Source organism: Pteropus alecto, unplaced genomic scaffold (genome assembly GCF_000325575.1).
Source record: "Pteropus alecto unplaced genomic scaffold, ASM32557v1 scaffold95, whole genome shotgun sequence".
In the NCBI taxonomy this organism is placed as follows: Eukaryota; Metazoa; Chordata; class Mammalia; order Chiroptera; family Pteropodidae; genus Pteropus; species Pteropus alecto.
Genome location: NW_006441071.1, coordinates 11,101,277 through 11,119,330, shown reverse-complemented (window position 1 = coordinate 11,119,330; position 18,054 = coordinate 11,101,277). Strand labels below are relative to the sequence as shown.

The 18,054-nt window shown below is 39.3% G+C and overlaps 1 protein-coding gene across 4 annotated transcripts in view; it reads left to right on the top strand.

Moving 5' to 3' along the window:
* The window catches only part of KDM4C (lysine demethylase 4C), a 336,400-nt gene that overhangs the window by 255,486 nt on the left and 62,860 nt on the right, over window positions 1-18,054 (top strand). The window lies entirely within an intron of this gene.

Sequence of the window (18,054 nt, the reverse complement as noted above, 5' to 3'; positions counted from 1 at the left end):
AGAGTGTGAAGACAGACTTCTTCCTGTTGATGGAAGCAATCCTTTGGGTTTCAAGTGTCTATAAGACAAGTGTCTAAAGCCCTGGAGATGAGTTCACAGGGGCCAACAGTAGAAGGCAGATGAGGTACTGGTAGGGAATGACACATTACCTCAGAAACTCAAGGGACAGGATGAACATCTGGAATTTCTTGCACTTCTATAGAAGTTGTTTGACAGCAGGATTCTAAAGAGCTAATTGCTGGCTTAAGGATGTTTTAGGAAGGTATTTAGGTGGATAGACATCAGGTGCCTTCTACTTGGCCCGGCCTGTGTCCCTGTGAATGGCCTCATGGTGGCTCTGACAGTGGAGCCATCAAAGAAGTACTCCTGAGGCCCCCTTCCCTGGAGATTTTGTCATTCCTCCAGGGCAGAAACCATTCCCTTTTCATCTTTGCATCACTAGAGCCTGAGATAGGACCTGAGCCCTTACTCTGGGAAGGTTTAAATGATGAATGAATATATCAGTTACAAGGTTTCTGTCCAGCCTCGCCCACTAGAAGGCACAGAGGGACTCGGACCAGCATTCCGTTAGGGATACTGTGTGCTCACCCAACTTTCATTTCAGGATCTCTAGCAGGTGAGATTCAGGAGGAATGAGGAGGAGAACCCAGTCAGGCATTGTCACTGATATACTGTCATCGAGATAAGACACTACAGGCAAAGGCATCCCATTTAGAGTAACTCCTCAGTCCCTCGCCGGATCTTCCAGAGCCTTGCAGTTCCAGCCCTCTCTGAGAGTGGTGATGGAAGGGAGAGTGCTTCTTGTGTAGCCATTTGCAGAAGGAGAGCTGTGACTGCTTTCTGCCTGTGAGTCCCAGGGTGCTTCCAGAGGACTGCAGGCAGTCCTTTCCCTGTGAGAATCTGCTTCGCTCCTGCAGCCAGCATTGTCTGCTGACTTGACACTTCATCTCAAGACTACTGAGTTGTCATGCTCGGCTCTAGATCTCACGCTGCTTTGGAATTACTTCCTTGAGGGCAGGAGGATCTACAGGGAATAAAAAAATGAAACAGGCAATTTTGTCAAGCATGTGTAGTAGCAAAACAGAGCTGACAATGGAACTTATATGTATTGCTCAACAGAATGAATGATCAAGTTGTATGCAATCAAAGGAAATTGTCAGATTTAGGAGAAATGATAAAATATAGCACCAAACATGAAGGACCTTTATTTAATGTTTATGTTCCTAGACATTGTCAGGAGGATTCAGTCCCAAGCAGAGATGAGACCTGCAGTTCTTGGTTGTCTGTTTGCATGAAGAAGTGTGCACAGTATTTAAGTATTTATCACATAAATAGAGTTCTCTCCTTTCACAAGCCTGCATGTACTCAGTATTTCAGGACCCCCTACCCCGATTCTAAGTCAGTGTTTTGTGCATGTGTTTGTGTGTGTGTGTATTTATATAAAACACACATATAAAATATACATATTTAGTATGTGTAGACGTATGCATTTTTGTATGTCAGGGGAGAGGGGTTGATGATAATGTATTTTGGCTAAGTCTTAACTTTAGCTCACGATCATCAGAGAGCCGAGGTTAACATTTCTTTGCAAAGGGCAGAACACCAGAAGGGATCTTGTCCCAGTTCTGCTGCTGGCTATGAAACTTTAAGCCAGAAATTTAGTCTCTAGATATCTAATACTATTGGTACCTGTAAAATGAGGTAATCATATCTAACATCCAGAGATTTAAGGAATCATGAATCATTGCATGTAAAGTGCCTGAGGCAAATGGAAGTTAAGTTCTTTATGAGACAAGATGATATAATTTAAATATTAAAATTGTGGGACAGATTATGTTCCTTCCGTATCATTCTTTCCCTCAAAGGAAAGATAGGAGAGTTCTATTCACTGTACCTCTACGAGGATTTGGGTCCAGTTCCTCAAGGGGTTTTTCATTTGGGAGAAAATCGATTGGGTTAAAAGCATTATATAGAGGCAGGACTAAAAAGCTATGGAGAATTGTAGGAAAGATTTAACTGATAGCCTATGGTATGCAGTGGCAAAGAGTGACCCAAGTTATTACCTTTAGATCCCTATAATCAAGTGCCTAGAGAAGACAAGGCTCTAAGAGCCCAAGTACTTGCTGCCATAGAACATTTTAGTGAAACTAAGAAGTTTAATGGAGTTACTTGGTTGCTTCTAATCCACTGGGGAACTTGGGAAAGAAAATAATGAGCTTGGGGCTTTTAATTTAATGTGAGTGGTAATGACCTGTGCTGCCACTAAGCCAAAGCTTTAGGAGCCACTGCATGGTGCCACCATCTCTCTGTTTTCCCATCTGTGAGAATGGCATGGTTCAGAGAGGGCTGCTGCCTCAGCCCGAGACCCAGATTAAAGAACACCTAGAGCAAAGTCACAACCAGCATTCAACATGAGTGAGAAATAAACATTTCGTGGTGTTAGCACTGAGGTTTTGGAGATTATTAGTACTAGAATATGAAAGATGATTAATATAAATCCGTTATCATATGCTTTTGGAAATGTCACGTAGTACCCTATAATCTGGCCCAGTATATTCACAGGCATTTTTAATAATTGTTCCAAGCACTGATTATGTCTTCATGCAGGTCTACCATAAATGATATCCAGTGCCACATTGTGTAGATTCTAAACAACACTTTCACTTATGAGCTGTGTGATCTTGTTGAAGTTTCTGAACTGCTCTGTGCCTCAGTTTCTTCATCTGTAGAATGGGAATATTATATTGTCTATCTCACAGAGTTTAGAGGATTAAATGTATAGTATGAGTTAATACCCTCAGAGCAGTTGATATGTTGTAAATATTTATTAAATTTATCAGTAAATATTTAATGAGTACATACACTATTCCAGGTCCTGAGTATTTGCTTATAAGGGCATGTACATAAGGGCTTATAAGAATGAGTGAGAATATATGGGTTCCAACGTTGTTGAAGCTAATAGGTCTAGGAAAAGAGACACATTAAAAAATGATTATGAAGAGGCGTAGTGCCATGAGAATGACCAACAAGGACACTAACCTAATTTGGAGGGTCATAAATGGATGATCCTTAAGGAATAACATTTAAGAACTAAAAGATGAGTAGGTATAGCCAAGGTGAAGGTAGGGATGGCGGGGAAGTTAACCAGGTACAGGGAGTGGTGTATTTAAGGACCCTGAGGTAGGAAGGAGCTAGACACTGCAGAGAACTGAAAGAAGCCAGTGGGGCAGGAGCATCAGAGGGGCGGAGGCCCCCTAGACCGAGGAAGGAGCCCTAGAACAGTGCACCCGGGGAGAGAGTGATGGCCTCTAGGGGTGTCTCAGCTGGGGCTCTGTGACTGGGCAAACAGTTATCTTCTTCAGGCCTCAGTTTCCTCATTTCTAAGATAAATGATCCTTTCAGTTTCAAAATTCTTATTCTAGGATTTTCCTTGCCTTTTCTCTTCTTTATTTCAAAGAGCCAGTGAAATAGTACTGAAAGTTATTTCTAATAAACTATAGTTGTTTAGGGAGAACTAAGAGGAACAACCAAAAGGAGCGGGGAAATAGGCTCTTTCTGGTCTGTTGTTTAACCCGACCTTTACACTGTAAAATATGGGGTCATGGTGGCTGACCCTCAGCAGCTCTGGGCTGACATTTACTTTTGCTTGAGGATGGCACCGTAGTGAAAGCTCCTTACTAGACGCAGAAAGGCAGAGTTAGGGTTACGGTCCCGCACCCCTCCTCCGTTCATAGGAGTGTGGGCTTTTTAAAGTTTTTTTTCCTGTTGTAGTTTTCTTCTTAGACTGCATGGTGAGATAATTTTAGCATTTATAGAAAATGGTGCTCCCCACTGGGCTTATACGTTAACTCTTCCTAAAGTGAATGGAGCATGCAGTAGAGGAACTTAGTTTTGTTTTTTTCTTTCTCTTTCTCTTACTATTTTTCATTAAAAAAAAATTATTTATCCCTAGTACATTTGAATCCCAGAAGCAAGCAGGAAAGTTTTAAAAATTGGTGAGTATTTCTGTATTTTAAAACTCCACTGGCCCTAATCTCTGAATTGGGTCTTAGTTACATTCATTGCTGTAACACGGGCATCAGAATAGTTAGTAATCTGTTGATTGAGTAAATATGCCTTCTGTCACCGAGGGGAATAATTATCCACATTTCGTGCTGTGTTTCGCAATGGAATCTTTATGGAAAGGTGAGGCTGGGGGAGACAGGAGAGTCAGGAGAGTCCACTTGGGAACAAGCTGGTCTAAGAAAGGCATCCAGTCTACGGCCATACCATCCTGAATGCGCCCAATCTCATCTGATCTCGGAAGCTAAGCAGGGTCGGGCCTGGTTAGCACTTAGATGGGAGAAAGGCGTCCACCCTCTTCCTCAGTTCCAGTGCCTCCCTGCCCTACCCTGCCACACTGCCTCGGGAAGTAATTACTGTTCTGGGCACCGCCCTGGTCAGCCCTCTCTCCTGTCTGAGTGCTCTTCACCTTGGACAAATCTGTAGCTGCCATGAGAAGACCTCTGAGTTCGTGGCCTGCAGGATCCAAAATCTGGCAGTCACCTTAGAAGTGGTGCACGCCTGGGAACCTTTGTAAGGACGGGTACAAGGATAATTCATACTTTTCCCTAAGGTTGATCTTCCTGAGAGCAGGCCTGCAGTCTACAGTGCTTCCTCTTCCTCCCCCTCACAGTCTCCCACTTGACCCTCATCTGTCTCTAATCTTACTTTGGTACCTGCTCTGCATTGGAAGACCTATGGCATACTAAACAGCGGAACGATATAAAATGTTGGTCTTAGTAAAGTTGAAAACGAAAAAATGGTTGTAAGATAATGAAAGTATTTATGTGCAATTCCTTTAAAGTTGACTCCTTTACTTTTGACAAAACTGAAAGAGTACCCCAAAGATGTCAGCTGGTCGTTTGGATGGTGGCCGCTTTGCATTTAGGCATATAACTTGGAAAATATTCAAAAGAATGAGAGACATTGCTGCAACAAAACTACTTCAGTCTTATCCGCTTATTAATGTGAATGCTTTTAAAATATATATAATTTAAATGACACCAAAACCTCTCATTCTAGAGACATATATACTCATATTTATGTAAAATAATTTTAAAAATCTTTATTCAGTTAAGTCATACATTTCCAATGAAAATTTACTTTTTTACTTTAATAATTACCAATATTGTAGCTTTGACCAGTTGTAAACTGAAAATAAGTATAATTATCATTCAAATCAGAAGATTTTTTAACTTTGATCCTTGTTATCTGAATTTAAAAGCAATGAAATTTCAACCGAATATGCATATTTTTTGATATACAGGGGATCATGGTAGAGTGATTGATAAAAGAATTTTGAGCATAAAAGTATGTTCAGATAAAATTCTTTGGGGAAAGTGAATAAGGAATGCTATAAAAACTGTTAAAGAACAGCTTGTTCTTTAATTTTTTTAAGTGGGTAATGAAGGCATCAAATCACCAGGGCATTTAGAGATATGTTTTTTTATTTCTCATTGTCAATACTTAATACATAAGAATTATAACTTTCACAATTATTTCAAGTTATGAGAAATTTTATGTCTCCTTAAAATTGTGTAAGGGAGTATATAGATTTTCAAAATTCTGTATCCATCTAGTTCTTGAAGGATGCTAGTTTGGGATGCCACGGTGATTTCCAAATTTGGCTTGGTAGTGCATTTTAAAAATACAGATTTCTGGGCTTCTGTTCAGACTTATGAATCAGAAGTTCTACTTTGGGGCAGGGTGGTTGGGACCTTATTTTTAACATGATTCCCTGATTTGCAGTGACACTAAACCAGACAATCCTGGGACCAGTGTTTGGCCCCCTGTGTCCACTTGCTTCTCCTTCCAGGCCTGAAGTGTCTGCTCTCTCCTCCTGGGAAGGACGCAGGAAGTTCTGTAAAGTGGGGCAGTGGCGGACACTCAGGTGGGAAGGAACCATGAAGCCAAAAGTTTCTGGGGTGTCATCTGTGGAATGGGGACCTAGAACAAAGGCCATTTTGTCTATTTGCTTTTAGAGGAGGTTCACATCCTCTCCATAAATGATCTTTGCCTAGCTCATCCTAAAATGGAGCATTTTTGAGCTCTTCTTTAAGACCTTTCAGTTCTTTATTGCAGTTTTCTAGACTTATCTTTCAAGATTAATATTGGCTCAAGATCTACTTGGGATCAGTCAAAAAAAACCAAAAAAACAAAAAAACAAACCCCCCAGAAAACATTCTTTCAGAACTATTTGGCTTCCAAAATTTGACTCCATCAAAATATCAGAAGCAGTCAGTGATTTCTAGCTATCCTTCTGGATCTTTCGATTATTAAAAAATCCCGCAGGATATGACATGTGGCTATTATTAGGTGCTATGAAATAGTCTGAAGAGTTTGACTTAATGGACTAAATTTGCTACACATCGCTAGGGGTGCATTGTCTTTCTTTTTTCTTTTATGTGAGAAATTCGTTGCCATTTCCTGTGTCTCAACAAGATAAATGAACTAATTTAAAATATTTTCTACGCCTCATCTGTCCACTCTGCAAGCTGTCAGTGGTCTCCGATTGGGAGCTTGTGTGCCAGCAGTCCTCAGCCAGAGTACTGTTACTATGAAAAAAAAGAATGCCGTTTCTATAGCAGCTGGGAATGCCTTTGCAAATGTGCTTTCACATTCTTGCAGGATTGGGTAAGAAAGTCGATATTTGGTTGAGCTTTCTAAAGCACATTTGCTTTACTTCAATGAAGTCATTACATTTTTTGTTTTAATTGAAGAAGTGGGAGAAAATTTTCAAGAATTGATGAAGAGGAAAATATTTGACACAAGTTAAAAACCAAAACAAAGGAAGAAGAAAAATGTTGGAGTTATTAAAATTTAGAATTATAAGCATTAAAATTGTAAAAAAGTTAATATTTTTCTTTAAGATGTTTCTAATTTTACGTATTTTAATGTATTTTGTGCATTGAATAATTTTTAAAAATCATGAAATCCTCACAGGTCTATTATTTTTTACAGTCACTTGAATTTGTCATATATTCCTCCTTGGCATATTTAAAGGAAAAAATTATATACAAAGAATCATAGTGATATACAACTTGAAGGCATTTTCATCCTCTTTTGCATCAGGATCGAGTTCTTCACAGTATTTACTTAGTGTATTTGTAGAGAAGGCAGAGCAAAAGAAGTGATAAGTTGGAAAGCATTTTAACTGTTTCTGAGATAGGACAGACGGTTTCCTTTTGGAATTTCTGAACTTTTTTCTACTTAATAATACATTTTAATGAGTCTTTGGGGGAAGTCATAACTTTACTACACTGCTTATCGCTCCTGCCTGCTCACATGACACAATACTCTTGTGAGGTATAATATTAAAATCATTTCTGGCTAAAAGTGGATTTTGGCTTTTAGCCTAACACTGAGCAAATAACCTTTCCAGTCCAAGTTAAATGTTCCCATAAGCTCCTTAAAACCAAATTTTCCTTGTTAAAAAAAAGTTACTGAATATAATTCCCAAAGGGTAAGGCATGGAAGCCATTTAAATTAGACTTAAAAAAAAAAAAAAAATCCTTCCCTTGATTTGCTAGCTTGGCTTTTTTTTTTTTTTTTTTTTTGGCTAATATTTGAAGGATAGTACTTTGCTAGATTTGAAGTGAGTGGTCAGAATTCTCTCAAGTGTGTTTGGTGATCCATCTGATGTCTTCAATTCTTTAGTTTGAACTGTGGCTTAAAGCAGAATGCAGCTTCTTGCCACCTATTGCCAGTATGCCTTCAGTACAGAATCATTGCAGAGTCTCTCTTACGCCCCATTTTTGTTCTTAATCATGACCCTGTTATTATCCAGAACTTTAAACCTCCAACTCCCTCATTACACAAGGCCAGGCTTTCTATGGCTTGCCCAGTAGGTCAGCCCCAAGGTAGATGAAAATTTGATAGATGCACTTATAACCTCTTTGGAGCTTTCTGTAGGCACTTGACAAGTAGATTCTTTCTCCTAAATATTTTAACACATAGCCTTTAAAATGACATTTACCTCTTCTAGGACTATTTTTTGACAGTGGTGTGTCGTATTTTTATTTTATTTGAAAACATCATTTGAGGTTTTATAGAAAAAAATAAAATATTTATCTCCACAGCTTGTTATCAGCAGAGAGGATAGGCATTCTTGGATGGATGGAAGGTTCATTGGTGGAAAGATTTGGGGAAACTATTTTGTGATAAAGGATTTCTTTGCATTTTTTCTTCTAGTCAAGTAGATTGCTTGTGGATTCTTGCTAAGAAAAATAATCCCTCCGGTGCTGCCTTTAATTTGATCAGGTTTAAAATGTTTTCAGAAGGTCTAAGCTTCCATTACATTAGTGTCCGTTGTGGTCGAATGAATGGCTTTGGAATGAGCTAGATATATTTTTTTATGATGCACCATTCCACCTTCCCACAGAAGGTTTAGTACAGTGGACCAGTCAAAACAATAGCATCATTTCACTTGACTTTGAGATGGTGGTGTATCCCCTTTCCCTCCAACAGATATAACTTTTTAATCATATTTTTCTTTGATGTTGTAAGGGTTTATGTTTCCATGATATATATCCAGTATGTACAATTATCACTTTCAAAAAACAGGCACACAGCACAATATCAGCCTACTGTAATGATTTTTCATATATGGCTATTGATAACTATACTTTACCTGCAAGAGGAAGAATTAATTATACATCTTGTTCTTGTTCATTAGGTAAAACTTTGCAAGATAAAATATAATCCTGGCAGGGCAAAGAAGCATTTTTTGAGCAGGTGGGCTGAGTTGTGAAAAGACTATCAAAAAGCCTAAAACCTGGGGAAAAAACCAAAATCCTCTACTGCTTTGGGGCTCTATTTTTAATCTGATCCTCTGCTGAGTTCATGAATATTTCAAGTGAACCTGAACAGGTGACTCTTTCTCCCCTGGGGGTTCTCAGATGGTTTTCGATGGAAACTTTTCGTGTGTCACTTTCATAGTAGGAATGGCTTTAACCTAATACTGGTTCAAAATTAAGTCTGAATTCACTTGAGAGAGATAGGAAGACTCTGTGTGACATTTTGTCCAACTTAACACAAGTCTAGTAATAGAATAATTTTTCCATCCCACTGTACAGATGTTTTTTTAAACCAAAAAATTACTTAAAATTATTTAAAGAGTTTTTCCTTTTAGAAGAAATCAGAAATACATGATCCCCATACTTTAAGAATGGTTTGTGAGCCCAAATATCTCTAGTGTCTTATATTTTGGTGAGTGCTAGATGGATACGTGATTTTAGTGACCCTGATCGATAAAATATTTTACTAAACATGGCTGGGGCATAAAGAATGAAGAAATTGCTTCAAAAAACTAGATAAAAACCCTGAATCTGTTAAAGAGATTTTTCCCCCTCTCATCATAAAAATAAACCTGAAAAACATGCACTGGTGAAAAGAGTTAAGCTGTGGTCATCACACCTGCCATCGAAATGGGAAGCTGGGATTGAAGAATGAACGCATCTGCCTGTCAGGAAAAAATAACCACATGGCACTGAGTGATGCTGAACAAGGAACTTTGTATAGACTCATTTGAGAAAGGTTTGGATGCTTGTCCAGGCACAGGGCTTCAGACATGTTCAGTAAGTGCTGCCCCACAGTTTTGGGAATGTTTCTTTAAAAATTATACTCCTTTTATCTGTTGGTGGTATACTCCCCTGATAACCACAGTGATCTGTTTTTCTGCTCCATTTGTATACCTAAGCTCTTGTGCCTTTTGCTTTGGCAACCTGAAGGAACTGTTGTATTATCACATTGTGCTGTTTTTTTCTGTTGTCCTTATCTTTTACAATAGCCATGCTTGTAAAGCCTTTTATGTTTAGAGAGCACTTCTGCATCCATTATCTCATTAACTCCCACAGTGATCCTGCGAAGTACAGCTGTAGAAACTGAGGCTCAGAGGCACATGGGAACACTTACCCAGGCACCCTGCTCTTTAGTGGGAGAGCTGGACCTCACATTGCAGTCTCCTTCAGTGCTTCTACCCTGGCAGGTAGTGTTAGCCCCAAAATTGCTCAGATACCAGCAGACATTATGAGCCCCAAATCTTACCTTTATAACAATAACAACAACAACAACAACAGTGTAACAACAACAACAAAAAACTAGAGGGCTTGAACTCTTCTTTTGCATTAATCTGACAAGGGCCATTTGAAGAGGATTCCAAAGGATAATGTTTTTTCTTTGTAATTTACCATTGAAAAGTACCACTTAAGACTCGTACTGCAGCACTAAAATATACATGTACGTACACTTAAATCAAAGCAGTTTATGTTTTACTACTCTGAAGCTAGATGGACTTCCCAATGCATGGAACATCTAAGGGCCTCACTCTTTATACATAGGCATACACATGAGAGATATTAAAGGTGTGTGAATTTCAGGATGAACTGGATTATCTTCATCTTTTAAAAAAGTGATGTGGATGATAGAAGATCACATTTTAGTTTTATGATTGCCAACGAGCCATAATATAAGCAGTAAATGTCTCTCAGAGTATGAACATATTTTTTTCACACATCTGCTTGGGTAATTCACTATTCTGTTTGAAAAGATCTCACAGAAATGGAATTTTTAAATATTGAGAAAATTCCATTAAGAAATAGAGGGAGAATGAAAAGCTCATTATAAAAGCCATGCCAAGAATAAGTCAGATGTGGCCTAGCATCTGAAAAATATTTACTTTTAATAGAAAGGAACTTTTAGAAAAAGTTAATGTTCTCACACTTTGGCTGAAGAATTAATTGCTGGACTAGTTGAATGTCTCTTTGAAGGTGGTCAACCAGTTTTTCATGACAGAAAACACTGTAGATAATGTATCGTTATTTTCGTGAAGAAAATCTGCATGTCTGGAATTACCTTGCTCCTCTTTTGGAGCTACACCTTTTTATGACCTGTTCATGGCTCGTTCCAACGGCAGGGAAACTGAGGGTAATACATCGTGTCTTTGGTTCTTGTGGGAGCAGATCTGCCCGTTCTGATTCTGAAATGACAGGAGAGGGGGGGAAAGGTCTAACTCTGTCATGGTTTATGTCCTATCTTATTATTATTGTAAAAGCAATAAAATGACAACCTTAAAAAAAAAAAACTGGAGATTCGACTCATATAAACATAATGTTTTTCAATTTTTTTTTTGTTGTTCTTAATTGAAACCTGCGTTCATATGTGTGCATGGTTGTAATCTCTGTGTTCATAGTGATTGTAGACATTTTTAATTGTTTCGCATCGAGGTTCTTAACTCTTGTTTCATGGACCCCCTTTGGCAGTTTTTGGTAAAGACTGTAGATCTCTTTTCAGAAAAATGTTTTTAAATATTTAAAATAAAATTCACATAATTACAAAGGAAATAATATTGAAATGCAGTTATTAAAACATGTTAAAAATTAATTTATTGTATGATAATGAGCTTTTCTATTAGTGCATTAAATACCAAGGTGTGGCAAAATTCATAGTTACATAATTTCTGAGTAATTATGAGCATAAGTATTTTGGAATTGTCTGTGGATCTGAAGGTGGCAAGGAGGTCAGGGCAGTTGAGGAATTTCATGCCCCATCGTCCCTGTTATCTGGGTGAAGGAAGAGGCTCACTTGTCTTTAGAATATGAGGAGTTGGGCTGGGGTTGGAGACTGATCAGATTTTGGAATAGATAGGGCAACATTGCTTAGCTCTTATTACTTCTCATGTACTGTGTGAAACCTCTTGTGTGTTATTTCTTTTAACACTAAGAACAGCTTCATGAGGAGTAGTTGCTGTTGTCATCTTTACTTGGCTGGCCAGTGTGGCAACTAAGCTTGGAGAAATTATCCACAAAATAAATCATTGAAAAAATAGTGACCATCTTATAGTCTTCAAAGGAAGTCCAGCTAAATAACCCAGAAGCAGTATCCTGACTGGTAATGCAGAGCAAGGCCACAGTGGGGATGGCGTTAGGATTCTCTTCCAAACCTTTGACCAGAGCCCATTTTACCACCTTTTGTCCATGTCCTAAATTAGTAAAGATAAAAAAGAATTTCTAAGTGACCATAAAGGCCACTTAAGATTGGAAACCCCAAATTTGACTTATCTAGAAGATAGTCCCTAGACTCATTGCGAGGTGATTCTTTTCTCCTGAAGCAACCGCCTTAGAAACCTGAACAGAGCAAGGTGCGGTGGTCAGGGCTGCAGGAGAAGGGATGGACTCTGGACAGGACGGCCTGTGTTCACAAAGGGGACTGTACCCTGAGTTAGTGCTTCTCAGGGCCACAGTTGTCTCCACCAGAGAGGTTCTTCCTCTGAAAGGTCACCTAGGACATGTCTGCTCTGCATTGACTTTATAGCTTTTCATCACTGCTTCCTCAGTTTTATTTGGAGACATGATGTCGGAGTATTTTAACTTGAGCATAAATTTTCTCAATGTGGTCTGCTGCTGGCATAATTGAAAATCAAGAAGCAAAGAGGCTGGGGCAGGCCACAGGCAGAAGAATTCATGGGTGACAGTTTCTAATAAGGGTCAGGTGTATTCAAGGGCCTTGGGACAGCTTTTGGTGTTCGGAACAGGAAGCCCCAGCATAGCAGCTTGTGTAGTTATCAAAGAAAAATGATATCTCTTTATTTTTCCTTTTCCCAGCTACTCAAATAAGTACCATCCACCAAGATAAGTATATGCAGTAGGCATGTATATAAATGTTCATTTAAACTGTTAAAAAATGCCTGTGGGAAGTTGGATAAGAGAGGTGCTTAAAACCTGGCTCGCGAGTCCCTATTCCTTCATTGCAGATTAGTGAATGGTAAATGCCTTTCCTGTTCAGTCCCAGACTTCACCAATGAATGCAATTTCAGTAAATATACTAAAAACAGGGCTTTGAGAAAGCGTACACACCTGTCTAAAAAAACATTGGACAAAACAACACCGCAGCTTTCATGGGTTGGATATTTGCACAATCTCAAAACAAATATTTCAATGGATAATTAGTCTTTATTTTTGATTTATTCTCTGTTTTTGGTCAGATATGTTTAGCGCTTCAGGCTCAAGGCCAGAAATAAATAGAAATATGTCCTAATCCATGATTTGATAATGCCAATAGCAAATCAGATCTGATATGCATAATAAATATATGTATATTTTTGCCTGTCTTTGGAGCGGTAGAAAGCTTGTAAGCCAGTCTTCCTAAATTGTGTTAAACAGAGAAATTGTCTTTTTAAATTTAACACTGAGAATTAAGTGATTGAAATATTATCATTTCTAACATTAATTCCAAGAGAGCTGAAAAAATAGTTTAGAAATCCTCCTAAGTAACTTCCCAAATCTCAGTAGATTTTTTGTGGGATAGAGAGCCCACACATCAGTGACTTTAGCAGGGCCTACTTGTACCAAAAGGGACAGAGTGCCTGTATTTAAGTAAATAATTCAGTAATTCTGAGTTTAATTAAATGCTTTATTCAGGGAGAGTAAGAATTTCTGTTTTATCTCTCGTAAACAATAATTTCAAATAATGAAATTTCCTCTAGGTAACAGGTGCCCTTTAATATTAAGAAATAAAAATGCAAATACACAAGTACTTAGAGAATGTTTATTTTGTGGTTTAGGAGGCTTGTTTTCCCTGCCCATCAGCTAAAAGATGTTGAGTGACAATAAGTACTCAGAATAATATTTGTTTTAAAGCTCTCTATATGCTGTAATTGTATGCCCCCTTCACCCTTTAAATCTGAAATAAACTTGGAACGAATGATGGAACCCAAACAGGCTGTTAGAAAAGTAGAAATGAAAAGCAATTGATTTTTCTCAGCATAGATAACATTAGCTATTTTGTGATTCAGCAAATGCTGCTATACGCTATTAGTAAGATGCCCCTTTCAACATGAGATTATGATGTTGCCTTTAATGTTTAATTATTTACAAATGCTGCTTTTATGTCTGAGTTTTCTGACGGCCCAGGTAGTAAGGCACAGGGGAAGCTCTGTTTTCTGCTGAGGGAGTGTGAGTGTAGGAAAGGAGGGCAGGAAGCAGGTGTTCAGAGGCTAGCTTGTTTCTCTCATGCCCTTCTCACCCCTTTACTTCTGTTTGTTCTGACCATGTTATTTTTGCTGTTCCTATGCCTTGCCCTGTGCCTTCACTGAGCTAGAATTCAAAATCAGGTCTGACTTCCCAGTCCACGCTTTAACTACTATGAAATTCTGTCCATGTCGGGAAGACAAGAGGAAAGTCGGTCTGGTCAAGGTACTCCCCAGATATTTAGTTTGTAGACTGTGCCAGATGCTTTTGATAACAAGATGAATAGAATTTGTCCAACTCCAAAGGAGCAAAAGATGGACAAGCAAGGAGACGTGCCTAACCAGTAGGCATTCTTAGCCAAAAGTCATTCTGTTTTTCTGAGTGGTCCCCTCTGGAGAGTTACTTGGTAGCCTGAGGTTTAAACCTAAGCCACTCAGAAAATTGTAATAAAGTAATAGTCCTATTTTCCATCTAAAAATTAGCTGCTACTACTAAGCCATCATTATTCTTTCACTTTGGCAAGTGAAAGTGAGGTTTGTGTCAGGATACTCAGATCTGAGATCTTGCCTTTCAAGCTGTCAATCCTTAGCTGCGCTCACCCTTATCTTAATTTTGCCTCATGATTTCCCACATCTGAGCTTCATTACATCCCCCTGGAATGTCCTTTCTCATCCACCCCACCACATGTACGCTGGCTGAAACCTGCTAGTTCTTCAAGACGAGCTCAAAGTCCACCTGCTCTCGCTGGCTTCCCTAGTCCTCTAAAACCCTGTTGGGCAGCTTCTCTGAGCCATGTGGCAGACTCTATGTCCCCACTGCTGCAGGCTCAGCCAGTGTGCAGCATGTCCCCAACACTCTCCAAGGCAGTGTCTGACCTGGTACCTGAAGCATTGCATGTAGCCCTAAGGAAACTGCTGACTTTGGAGAAACCCCATTTTTACTTTATTATGAGTTCTCAGGAGCCAGCTTAATGGAACTGACCCAGCAGTACCTGGACTTGGTGACTTGTGACCCTCACTTCAGAGTGGTACACAAATCACCTGCCTGAGCTCTCCTGCCATGTAACCCGAGCTATCCAAGCAGAATCATAACTGCTTCCTTATCCTGTATTTGGTGTCCCTGAGTGGCTGTCATGAAGTTCATTCTCTATAGCCCCTCTTCTAGATCTTCTTGGTGGAAGTGCTGGGTTTGAGGTAGGTAACCAGCTGAATGCACATGCTGGCCTCACCTTTGTTCTGCCAGTCCAACTCTCTCTCCTTCCAAATCCACTAGCATTTTATCTTACGGTGATTACCACTGCAAGGCTTTTGTTACAGCTATTTTTGTATGCCAGTTTAAGCTCCTTGAATACACGGATTGTATCTTTCATCTTTGTATCTTCTTTCTCCTTTTGCAAAATGCCCTTTATATAAAAGATATTTAATAAGTATTGAAATGACTGAAAGACATTTCTTATACATTACTTATAACAAGGAAACAATCATTCATTCAGTCCATGGATATTTTTTGAACACCAGTCAGTGTTCTGGTACTGGGTTTTTCCAGAAAGATTCCTCTTTGTTGATCTTCCCTGTGGTGTATATGCTGATCCAACTGAAACCAAATGTCATTGGGCCGTTGACCTAGTACTTTTCAAAAGTTATTTGTTAATTTATCATTTTGTGTCTAAATTGCTTTGGCTTTTTCAGTTCTAGAATTCTTTTGTGATTCTTATTTAACATTGCACAGGGCCACCAATGAATCTCTAGCTTTGTTTTGAGTAAGTGCAGCCTTCTCCGTGACCCCCCCGTCACCTCTGCCCACTTCTCTGGCTCTGTGTCTTGGCTTAGCTGAGCTCATTCCTCCACCCTTTCCTCTTCAGCCTGCTACTTGACTTTTGCTTAGCTTCTCACCTTTTGCAGGGTGAATCTCACCAAAGAAAAAGCAATGAGATAAATGGCTTCTGATACATATCATAAATAAGGACTTAATTCAACACACTTGACATCATGAGCCATTTATTTTAATGCTTTGAACTTCAAGTGTAGAAATAACTTTTCTTGGGGGGATAGGTGGAAAGACAAAGGGCTTTTCATATTATGAGCTGATGCATGCATATTCAGAGTTGAATTTTACTGTACCATTTCATGGTGTCTGCTATGCGTATCATCCTGAGACAGCTGAGATCAGAACAATTCTGTGTGGCTAAGGTGGCGTGAGACTGCATATTAATTGCTACCTCTCACAAAAGCAGCCCCAGCCCTGCAGTGTCATTCTACCGTGGACCTTGGATTTCAGTGTTCACTTTTCTCTCCCTCCCTAGCTACTCTTTAGCTCCCTGGGTAAACTGATTTTTCTTGTTATCAATTTATTCCTCTCTGCTTCTTTGGAATCTTGCTCTTATATGACAGCTGTTGCATTCTGCTTTCCTCCTGGCTAAGTTGTTTACATATCTATTTTTTCCCCTAGATTGTAAGCTCCTTGCTGTAGAACTCAGAACATTATCATATCAGTGTTCCCCCAGCGCTGACCAGTATTGGCATATGAGTGATTAACTTAGTGAATGCTAATGAACAGAACATAAATTTTACGAGTTTAAAACCTTTATTAAAGACTTGGAGCAAAATGAAACTTTTAGCCTCAAATCTCTGACTTCCTGCAACAATAGTGACATTCATTGAGTCCAACGTTATTCCCTGTTTGAGTCGGGAAGGTTAGCTTGCTATGTGTAGTGGGGGGCGGGGGGGGAAGTGTCTGAAGAGCAAAAGGAAAAAGGAATTAGCTAATTTATCATTAGCTTTTTATTTGTCTGATAGGAAAAAGACAAATAAAATAAAAAGCACTTGTGCCTGTTTTGGAATTACATGCCTGTTTGTCGACGAAAAAAATCATAAAAGTTGGCAAAGCAAAATCATACTACCAATCATACGAAAAGAAGATGTGCTTTGAACCTCCAACTCCTTCACAGCTCATCATTTCTTCATGCCCTTTGCCAAGCTGTATGCCTAAGGAATCTAATGATACACAAAGCCTCATTGCCAGATACTTCATTAATTCCTCAATCCATTAGGAGCCTTAATGGCCTGTGCCATTGGCATAAGTATGGAAATCCAGTCCTCCAAGAAAGTACAGTGCTCTATAAATCATACTCGCCTGAGGATTCTCTCAGCCCTTGACACAGAAGAATAGATGAGAAAAACATTGTACTTCCTGAATTCCATTATAGAGAATAAGAATAATTGACACCATTTAACCCTTTAACCCTCCAACCCAGTAGTTCTAAGTGTGATCCCTGGATCAGCAGCATCAACATCACTGGGAACTTGTTAGAAATGCAAATTCAATGTTCCCAGCCCAGACATGCAGACACTCTGGGGGTGGGGCCAGCGATCTGTGTTTAAGCAGGCCTCCCAGTGATGCCGATGTACTCTAATATCCTTGCAGCATCGTTGTATAATGAGGGTATTTTTTTTCACTGTTGAGGGAGTAGATGAGCAGGTCTATAAGGATGTCTCAGGCATCCTTACTAGGAAACCATAAAGGTGAATGACACCCTAAAGTCACTCCAGCGTTATCTGTGTCAGCGTTTTCCTGCTGTGCTGCGTTGGTCTCCCTGAATATCAGCCCCTCTTCGTCTGTGTTCTGAAGCACTCAGTGATGGTTCTCTAGGCTGTCTCATTTAATTTCTCAACCCTCCTTTATTAATTGCCATCCAGAAATTGGCTTCTCATCCCTTTCACTAGCACCTCAAACAGTGAACCGCAAGAAGCACGGCCCTGTCTTTCTGAACCTTCCTTACTATTAAATCCCTGGTAATCTTACCGTTCATTGGGTCCCTTCCATTCCCATCCCTCTAGAAATTGGCATCCCCTCTACTCTCATCCATTTTTAGACTTAGGCAGCTGCTAGAGAGGTTCTTTCCCACACAAGACAGACTGTCCAACCCCGACCTTGAGCTAAATAGAGCTGTTCTATTTAGAGGGAGATACAGATAGAATGTCTGTCAACAACAAGTAACAAGAGTGAAAAACACTCAAAATTTATCTTCCTCCTAATAGCCACTTCCCTA